This window comes from Phyllostomus discolor, chromosome X (genome assembly GCF_004126475.2).
Source record: "Phyllostomus discolor isolate MPI-MPIP mPhyDis1 chromosome X, mPhyDis1.pri.v3, whole genome shotgun sequence".
NCBI classification, from domain to species: domain Eukaryota; kingdom Metazoa; phylum Chordata; class Mammalia; order Chiroptera; family Phyllostomidae; genus Phyllostomus; species Phyllostomus discolor.
The window spans coordinates 68430249-68438306 of record NC_050198.1 but is presented as its reverse complement, the minus strand read 5'-3'; the positions used below and the strand labels follow the sequence as shown (position 1 = coordinate 68438306).

The window sequence follows — 8058 nt, the reverse complement described above, 5'->3', positions numbered from 1 at the left end:
TCATATTTATACTCCTCAGCTGACAAACCATCATGAATGGTGCCAAGATGCCTCTGATACATTAAGCACACCTTAGATGACACGAGAGATTGGAGAGCTGATGGCCTCTGAGGGAGCTTAAGGAGGTAGGTACAGCAATGGTCCTTTGCCACAGGAAGTACAAGATGCCTTGGGAACATTAGACCGAATCTCAGGCTTTCAACTTTCAGGGTAGCCAGGGTCAGGAAGAAGGGCCCTGATGACAAAAGATAAGAAACCACTGAGAAGCAAAGAAGGGAAGACGTGCCAGAGATGGTGCAGACATTGGACCACAGGGGCAGCCACACAAGGCTCTTATACAGGGACAATAAAAGTTGGAGTCTATAAAAAATCTTGTGGTGTGCTTACTTCGTGCAGCACATATACTAAAATTGGAGCAATAGAGATTAGCATGTCCTCTGCGCAAGGGTGATATGAAAATTTGTGAAGTGTTCCATATTTTAAAAAAAATCTTGTGGCATCTCATGGCCCTGCTTCAACAGAGAGGGATCTTCATCCTAGTAGGGAAGTGGAAGAAGAAGAAACACACTCTCAATGAGGGCCTAAACAGAAAACTCAGACCTCAAGACCTAACCTGTGAATGCAGAGGTTCCTGTGTTAGGAAATTAACCACCCCCAAGGTGAGGGAAACTACCTGGAGTCAAGGAACTTCAAGGGTGCCTCTGAGAAGAGTAGCCAGAATTCTGAAAGGTACTCTGTGTAACAGCAGATAGTCATAGACTAGATATGAAAACCAACAGGAGCCAAATCTGAGTTGAAATGGGGAGGCCAAGCCAGTAGAAGTAGGAAAGGAAAATGGTCCCTGTGCTCAGCAACTCTGCTATAGTCATATGTGTTCTGACTACATGTTTCCCATTCAGTCAACTGTGTTCACATTGCCTACCCTCTTTCTCCCACTCCCCCAATATTCACATTCATTTTCATATTATAAACATTGATGAATTTATGATATTACTAAAAAAACTAATGAAAATAGTCTCTGTCTTCACGCCCAGCCCAAATTATGTTCTGATAAAGTATTGAATACATTGGTACTGTGAAATCCTTAAGACCCTTTATAAAATCCTCTTTACCAGGGGTGTCAAATTCATTTTCACCGGGGGCCACATCAGCTTCACAGTTGCCTTCAAAAGGCTGAAATAATTTCAGGGTTGTATAAATGTAACTACTCCTTAACAGTTAAGGAGTTGAAATTACATTCGGGCCTTTGAAGGCAACCATGAGGCTGATGTGGCCCCTAGTGAAAATTAGTTTGACACCTTTGCTGTATATTGTGGCTTCAGTTTTAAAGTAAAGGAAATTTAAAAAGTCAGAGACCATATGATGGAATACTAAAATAATTCATAAGACAATCTTCAAGCCAGTCACTGCTTAGATCTGTGTTTACAATATTTGCCTTTTAAGGGTCTTTTGTTTCTTTCTGATTTCAATGTTTAAAATTCACAGAAGACACTGGAAGGTAAAGGGTGATACCAGAATATGTTCATTTGATCAAAACTGTGTTTCTCTACAAACATGGGAAATGGAGTGAAAATGTATATGTGGAATACATTCCCTCACAAGTAAGATTTGTAAAGCAAGCACTAATTTAATTATAACATCTATGTTAAGCATTATAAAATTTAGAGACAGATTGATACCAATAGCCCCTAAAGCAAAAATCAGCTTCCTTATCCAACCTAAATTGTTAACTCTATTTCATCTAATCTCACTGTCTTAGTCAACTTAGGCTGCTAAACAAAATATTACAGACTAGGTAGCTTAAAAACAGAAATTTATTTCTCACAGTTCTGGAGTCTGGGAAGTTTAAGATCAAGGTGCTGACTGATTCCACTCCTAGAGAGAGCAGCCTTCTTGCTGCATCTTCACAATGGGTTGGGGATTGAGGGGAGGCAAGGGTGGAAAAGAGAGAGACAGTGAGAGAATGCTGCTCTCTTTTTATAAGGGTACTAATCCCATTATAAGGACCCCACCCTTATCTAAACTTAATCACTTCCCAAAGGCCCATCTCTAAATATAGCTGACTTTTGAATAAAGGAATTAGGGGCACAGACTCCCAGCTCAGTTGAACACCCTTGTATAACTTTTGACTCCCTGAAAACTTAACTACTAACAGCCTACTGATAACCTGAACCCTTATCAAGAAAATTGTCAATTAACACATATTTTTTATGTTACACATATGTGTTATATACTGTATTCTTACAATAAAGCAAGCCAGATATAATTTTTCATGAAGAAAATAAATTTATAGCACTGTACATATTTATTGGAAAAAAATCCATATGTAAATGGATCTGTGAATTTCAAACCAATGTTGTTCAAGGGTCACTTGTACCATCACATTGGTAGTTAGGCTTTCAACATATAAATTCTAGGGAGAAACAAATATTCAGTCCATGGCACTCACTGAGTTCCACTGCTCTCATAAAGAGAAATCCTAAACTATTTGCTGACATTGCTTCATATAGTAAAGGACTGTGAACCTAAACAAACATATTTGTTGGTGACCAAGCCTCCTAACCCAGCTTTTCAGATTCAAGTTCTGCTCTAACCCTAAGATGAACATCTGCTAACAAATACTCTTACTCTGTTCACCAGAGATCATCTTCTCTCATGGTTTCAGAAAGAGATTGGCTTTTCCTACTTTAAAATAATAAACACCAACAGCAAAAACAAATATCATAAATGCAAATTTACACAATGATTGCATATTCCAATTATATTTGTTTTGCTGCAAGACACTTTTACTGTTCTCAAGGCCCAATTTTATTTAAAACTGTAATTTCCATAAAATACTTAAGGTTGGTGATTTATTACTTAAAAAGGTCTCCCAATTTCTTTTTAACAGATTTCTTTTTTGTTGTTGTTTGAATAGGTCAAGACAGTTTTCCCTTGTGCTTAATTTTAAGGATCTATAAGTAATGCAGAAAGGACTCCTGGTCTTAAAATCATCTTTGCAACTGAACATAGACCATTACAGCAACAATAGAATCTTTCAATATGCCATATCACACTAAAGATGATTATGTATAATCTGTAAGTACTAAATTATTTAGATGTCTTTTATATTAGTGTATAATGTAAAGGAAAAAATCACCATGTTTTGATCAAAGTAATAATAATCTTAATTGCAAAATCACTTTTCTATGTTCTGCATACTTTATTCTGTGGCAGTACTGCATTTTATCTTTCTCTATAAATTCATCTGATTTGTGTCACTTTCAGAAATTCTTGGCTACTTCTTCTGCCCTCAATAAATTGAGATAAATTTACCTATTACCTGATTTTTCCCACATAGTATTCATCTAGACTCCTAAAGTCTCTGAGAAGTGACTCTTCCATATTTTGAGAAATGGTACATGACAAATTGCAGTTAAGTAACAAGCAGAAGCAAGCTAAATTGTTGGTGGTTTGATAAAATAGGAAAAATCCAAAAGAACTGCTTGGTTTTAGTAATCCTTTCCTTTAGGAAATAAAACTCTATCACTTGCTTGTTGGAGAAAGCCATCTCCTGTCACTAATCCCACTACTTGTAATGGAGCATAGCACAGGATACTTTGCAGGCTAAGTGAGGATGGAGGGAAAGAGGATGCCTGCTTGCCACATTCAGTTCAGGAGGTTATTAAGATGTAGGTGGGCTATCTTGTTGCACAAGCATCTGATCTTGTAGTTGTTTTGAATAAGATCATAGCTTATTTTTATTGTAGAGTTACATGGCTACATTCCCTTGTTGAAAATTATTTTTCATCACCAGTGTCACCTATAAAATCATCATTTAAAAATAGCAGATTTGTCCCATTTTCCCCAGCTGCAATCATTTGAAAGATTTCTCTATGCAATAACTCCAGTTAAGAAATTCTGAGCACAGGCAAGATAGTTGAATGGAAACTTCCCTATAGTACCCACCAAACAGTGTCTGGTCAACTAAGTATTCATTCATGCCTTCAAAACCATCAATACAGTCAAAAGTCAGATTGCAAGTGGTTTTGGCATCATATCAACCCAAACAGCCATATCAGTTCCTGACTTATCCCTTTCTCTGATGGCACATAAGGCTAGACTAAAGAATACAGATTAAAACAACCTATATACTACAATAAATCAGCATATGAGTAAACCAGAATGCTCTGTATATTAAAACTGTGGGGACCTAGCTATTCCTTTTATCTAGTCCAACATTAGTTGGCATTCCATTGACACAGTTCAAGTTTCTGAAATGTAGAGACTCAGTTATACATCATAGACATATGCTAATCATCTTGGAACAGTGTTCAGTGAGGCACCACGCAGAACAGGTCTGGAAACAGTCTTCCTTACATCAGAAAACTTCCAGATGTTTGCCTGATTCGGACTTCCCTGGCAAGTGTCACCATAAGAAGGGATTTCCAGCCAGGGTTCTGTCAGCACTGAAAATACTTGTCAAACACCTTTTCACAGTAGTGGAGAAATCAGTTGTTTCCTTCAGATTGGAAATAAGGACCATGTGGCATTTATTTTTAAAGGATATCACTAAGGTATCTTTCAAGGTTACCAAAGGATTCCCCCAACTCCTTTTTATAACAGAATTGTTAATTTTATCATCTGAGAAATTTGAAGGTAAAAGGTCTTTTTTTCCTGAGGCTTGTATTTACTGAATTCTATTATATTTCACAAAGCTCAATGCTTGTGGCTCTTACAAGGAGAACTGTGTGAGGCTTTGGTCAAAATACAGAGGAAAAGACAAGTAATTTTTAAGGGAAAAAAAAATCAGATGGGAAGCCAAAGAAAAATTTCTTCTTTAACATTGAAGCTCCTCATTTCATTTTCAAGTCCCTGCTCAGTACTAACATACTAATGATTTTAAGAGCAGGCTGGAGCAAAGGTACATCTCAAAGGACTAACAAACCTCCTGGTACTTATTACATATTTCAGTACAGACACACACACACACACACACACACACACACACATCAAGAGACTACAAACTCAAAACCTGTGCCTACAAAAAATATAAAATATCGAACCCTAGAGACAAGATTAAGCTAAGGAATCTGTAATGAGTCCAAGAAACACTGCCTTAGTGATTCTCAGTGAAGTCCTTGGACCACTTGTCATTAGAATATCCTGAGGTGCTTGTGAAAACATGTGCAAGTCTGGATTTCAACATACTGATATCTAAATTAAAAATATTTAGGATCAATGAGATCCAGACCCTCTGAGGTGAGGCCCATGTGTCCTAGGTGATAGCAGGTCCATTTGTAATATGAGAATCATTGTCCTAGGACATGTTAAATACTGTCTGTTTCATTCAAGTGAGGTTGGGAATGCAGTTTGGTCTTGAAGTTCACCTCTTATGTCCTTTATTTTACCAAAGAATCCAAGACCCTTTGCATAAATTTGTTCACTTGGGATACCCCAAGAATTTAAATGTGGCTGTAGTTCAGAAATACATCTTCCAGAACAGTAACACCGTGGAATAGAATGCAAAACTACTCTGAGAAAATTTGAAAGCAACCCTAGGGACTGCAGGGGCTGGAAGAGGTCTGCTTTTCAATTAATTGGGCCGTAAAACATGAAGTTCTAGTGCTTTTAAAAGGGATTTAAGCCCTGGCTGGCGTAGCTCAGTGGACTGAGCACGGGCTGGGAACCAAAGCGTCCCAGGTTCGATTCCCAGCTAGGGTACATTCCTGGGTTGCAGGCCATAACCCCCAGCAACCGCACATTGATGTTTCTCTCTCTCTCTCTCTCTCTCTCTCTCTCTCTCCCCCATTCCCTCCCTAAAAATAAATAAATAAAATGTTTTAAAAAATTTAAAAAAAGGGATTTAGCAATTTGCAGCTGGTAGTAAAAACTCTTCTCCCAAACATTCAAGTTGAAAATTGCAAAGATATCTTATTATTCTTTTTCAAACTATTAGCTCCCATATTCCAACAACCAGAAACAAAATTTTTTCCAAGTCTATTTTTTAAAATACTCTTTTCACCCTTGTCGAATGTATCATTGGTAAATATATTCTCCCACATAGTGGGTTCCCTTTTCATTTTGACGAAGGTTTATTTAGCTGTGCAGAAGCTTTTTAGTTTGATGTAGTCCCACTTGTTTATGTTTTCCTTTATTTCCCTTGCCCTAGGAGATACATCAACAAAAATATTGCTACATGAAATATTTGAAATTTTACTGTCTAGGTTTTCCTCTAGGATTTTTATGATATCATGGCTTATATTTAAGTCTTTTATCCATTTTCAGTTTATTCTGGTGTATGATGTATGGTGTATGGTGTAAGTTAGTGGTCTAGTTTCATTTTTTTGCATGAACATGTCCAGTTCTCCCAACACCATTTATTGAAGAGACTGTCTTTACTCCATTGTATGTTCTTGCCTCCTTTGTCAAATATTAATTGACCATAAAGATGTGGGTTTATTTATGGGCTTACTATTCTGTTTCATTGGCTATGTGTCTTTTCTTATGCCAGTCAGACAAGGGTTTAATGTTCAAAATATATAAAGAACTTATACAACTCTACACCAGGAAGACAGACAATCCAATTAAAAAACTGGGCAAAGGACCTGAACAAGCACTTCTCCAAGGAGGACATACAGAGGGCCCAAAGACACATGAAAAAATGCTCAACATCACTAGCCATCAGAGAGATGCAAATTAAAACCACAATGAGATATTATCTCACACCTGTCAGAATGCTTGTTATTAATAAATCAACAAACAACAAGCACTAGTGAGGACATGGAGAAAAAGGAACCCTAGTGCACTGTTGGTGGGAATGCAGACTGATGTAGCCACAATAGAAAGCAGTATGGGATTTCTTCAAAAAACTGAAAATGGAATAGCCCCTTGATCCAGTGATTCCACTATTAGAAATATACTCTAAGAATCCCAAAACATCAATTCAAAAGAATTTTTGAACCACTATGTTCATAGCAGTGTTATTTACAATAGCCAAGATTTGAAAACAACCCGAGAGAGCAGCAGTAGATGCATGGATAAAAAAATGGTACATCTATACAATGGAATACTACACAGAAGTAAAAAAATAAGAAGGAATTCTTACCTTTTTTGACAGCATAGATGGAACTGGAGACTATTCTGCTAAGTGAAATAAACTAGTGGGTAAAAGATAAGTAAACTAATAAGCAAAGTAGAACCAGAGGTAAAATATCATGGAACAGACTAACAGCTGTAAGAGGGGAGTAGGGAGGTGGGCACTGGTTAAAACAAGATGAAGGGATTAGATCCATGGACGTGGACAACAGTGTGGGGATTGCCTGAGGGAGTGGGAGGCAGCTGGGGGGTGTAAAGGAGGAAAAATGAGACAACTGTAATAGTATGAACTACATAATATTTAAATTTAAAGAAATACTTCTTTCACATGTCTTTCTTTTCAGTTTTCCTTCTAAAGGCCATTCTTTTGATGTCCATCATTTTATGGCTGGATTATCACAAGTACTTCCTAACTGCCCCACTTAACCTTATCTCACTCTTTTCCACCACTCTGATACACTATCACCAGATAAGATTTGCTAAAACACAAACCTGCTCAAAGACTTTTGATGATTCCATTTCTCAAAGGAGCACTCTAGACATAGTTGTATCTCATTAACAAGGTATGTCACAAGTCTTCCTTTTACCATCTGCCAATGTAAATCCTCTCTATTCTTTCATTTAGCTCCAGTATCTCCATTTAAAAATGCAAATAATCACACAAAGCAACACATATCCTTTATCCTTAATTAGATTCTAAATTCATTGGGGGCTGAGAGCAAGTCTGCAATCTGTCAAAACCAACCATATTGCTCAAGTGTTTACTAAATAAATCAGAGTGAATAGCACTGGATTAAGCCACCAACATCCATTCTCACTTCCTAACCTGAGGTGCCACAAGGCAGTCTGTGAATTTTCTCTGTGCTGAACAATGTAGGCGTTCAATCCTGTTGTTCACCTCACCACTTACTCTTCTACTGGAAGAAATTGGTCCCAGAAGTTTGGAAACTTTTCCTCATACATGCAAAAACCAAACAGTTC

The 8058-nt window shown here is 37.3% G+C and overlaps 1 non-coding gene across 1 annotated transcript; it reads left to right on the top strand.

Moving 5' to 3' along the window:
• Positions 1 to 379: 379 nt before the first annotated feature.
• Positions 380 to 482, top strand: LOC114505830. Its single transcript, XR_003685296.1, has one exon. It is a non-coding gene; the product is annotated as a U6 spliceosomal RNA (small nuclear RNA).
• Positions 483 to 8058: the final 7576 nt, after the last annotated feature.